The sequence below is a fragment of the Piliocolobus tephrosceles genome, chromosome 9, assembly GCF_002776525.5.
Source record: "Piliocolobus tephrosceles isolate RC106 chromosome 9, ASM277652v3, whole genome shotgun sequence".
NCBI lineage: Eukaryota > Metazoa > Chordata > Mammalia > Primates > Cercopithecidae > Piliocolobus > Piliocolobus tephrosceles.
In genome coordinates this window covers 91,185,573-91,188,008 of record NC_045442.1, presented here as the reverse complement: position 1 = coordinate 91,188,008, position 2,436 = coordinate 91,185,573, and the positions used below count along the sequence as shown (strand labels likewise).

The 2,436-nt window shown below is 45.5% G+C and overlaps 1 pseudogene; it reads left to right on the top strand.

Moving 5' to 3' along the window:
• Window positions 1–1,427: 1,427 nt before the first annotated feature.
• On the top strand, window positions 1,428–1,715 carry LOC111523530 (annotated as a pseudogene).
• Window positions 1,716–2,436: the final 721 nt, after the last annotated feature.

Here is a 2,436-nt window from a genome sequence, read left to right as displayed (position 1 = left end):
TAATTCATCCATAACCAAAAACCACTTGTACTCCAAAAGCTATTGAAGCTTAAGTTAAAAATAAAAATAAAAAATAAATGTCCACTGACCAAAAAAGAAGCATTTTTTTCCATTCTTATTCCCTTCTTTACCACCACTGATGATAATCCCACTTGTTTCCATGCTGGAAAAGCATTTAGTACCATCCACGTAAAAGAATCAAATTATTCAAGGGTTGAGATGCATTTCAGAAGACAGTCATGGCAAGTACAATGATTATCAATTCAAATCACAATTTATTTTCCTGCTCATAATTTTTTTTTCTTTTCTTTTTTTTTTTTTTTTAATAAGATGGAGTCTTGCTCTGTTGCCCAGGCTGGAGTGCAGTGACATGATCTTGGCTCACCGCAACTTCTGCTTCCTGGATTCAAGCAATTCTCCTGCCTCAGCATCCCAAGTAGGTGGGACTACAGGCTCGTGCCACCACACCCAGCTAATTTTTGTAAATTTAATAGAGACGGGGTTTCACCATGTTGGCCAGGCTGGTCTCGAACTCCTGACCTCGTGATCTGCCCACTCAGCCTCCCAAAGTGCTGGGATTACAGGCATGAGCCACTGCATCCAGCCTAATGTTTTTCCATTTTAAGAACAGTCTTGACACTTGTGAATATTCCATTCTTTCTTTTTTTTTTTTTTTTTTTTTTTTTTTTTTAAGACTGGGTCTCATTCTTCCTCCTAGGCTGGCGTGCAATGGCATGACCTCGGGGCACTGCAACCTCCGCCTCCCGGATTCAAGTGGTTCTCCTGCCTCAGCCTCCCCAGTAGCTGGGATTACAGGCACATGCCACCACACCAGCTAATTTTTCGTATTTTTAGTAGAGACAAGGTTTCACCATATTGACCAGGCTGGTCTCGAACTCCTGACCTCAAGTGATTCACCTGCTTCGGCCTCCCAAAGTGCGTGGATTACAGGCATGAGCCACCTCGCCGGCCTCCATTATTTCTTTAATGCAATAAAATAAATAAATATTTATTTATTGTTTTTTTGGGGTAGTTAGTTCCCAGATGCAGCAAGTGCAGTACTGCAGTTTTATTCATTAGCTGAAATAAATTATGAGTATTTAAATTACACAGCTTTCTCATGAATTACATCTCCCTGATGATTTGGCTGTCCTCGACACTTCCTCGTTTGGCAGAATTCATGACTGGAATTTCTCCAGACATGGTCGGTTCCTGTGGCCCTGCTGGGCTACCCAGCACCACCTCCACTTGCCCATGGTTCCATTATGTCATGGATTATTTCAGTAATATTGTTTGCTCTTCTTTCTATTTGCATAATCCTATCCCTAATGAGATTGAAAACTAGGAACATGCCACTCCCAGGTTCCTTGGGACTTGACACATCCTCCTGGGATCATCTCAGGAAGGGAACTGGCTGTGCAGGCACCATGGAGGTGGTGCTGATCTTTCTATGCAGCCTGTTGGCCCTCATTGTCCTGGCCAGTGCAGCTGAAAAGGAGAAGGAAACTGACCCTTTTCATTATGACTACCAGACCTTGAGGATTGGGGGGTTGTTATGTGCTGTGGTCCTCTTCTCCGTTGGGATCCTCCTTATCCTAGGTTGCAGATACAAGTGCAGTTTCAATCGGAAGCCTGGGACCCCAGGGGAGGAGGAAGTCCAGGTGGAGAACCTCATCACTGCAAATGCAACAAAACTCCAGAAAGCAGAGAGCTGAATGAAGTGCAGCCCTCCGGTGGGAAGCCTCTGGAACCTGAAGGCAGCTGCTTGAACTTTTAGATGCAAATATTGATGCTTAAGAAAACGGCCACTTCAGCAACAAATCTTACTCCAAGAGAAGCCAAGAACTTGTGTGTCCCCCCACACCCTTCCCTGTCCCCTCTAACACCATTCCTCCACCTGATGATCCAACTAATGAATCTCTTGCCTCACCACTGCAGCCTGCAGGCTCCTCCAACTCCTGTGATGTGTCTGTGTATGTGTGTTTGCTGACTCTAGTGTTCATGGCTACTTGTTCATGGTTATTACTGTTAGTGAACTGTGGACTCGCTTTCCTGGGCAAGGGCTGAGCCATGTAGCCATCTGCTCGTCTCTGCCCCCCATCACCTCTCACTCCTGGGAGTCTGCTTTATTCCCTGGAGAGTCTAGCTCCTTCCCTTTAGAGCATGGGCAGGAGTCTCCAGTTGTCATGGGACCTGGGAAGGTTTGCACCACTTTTATCATCTTTCTTCATGAAGTCTCTTCACTTCTTTTACAAGAACCTCGCTTCCTTATCCCAGTCCAACCCCGGACTGTTCTGAAGATCAGCAATTGGAGATACAAAGCAAAGCAAGGAGTTTGTGAGCCTAGCACTGCCTTCAGCAGGCTACTATATTCTTCCATGTTTATTTTTCTCCCTGGGGAAGCCCCAGGGAGCCCCATCTGCCCTGCCCTTCACA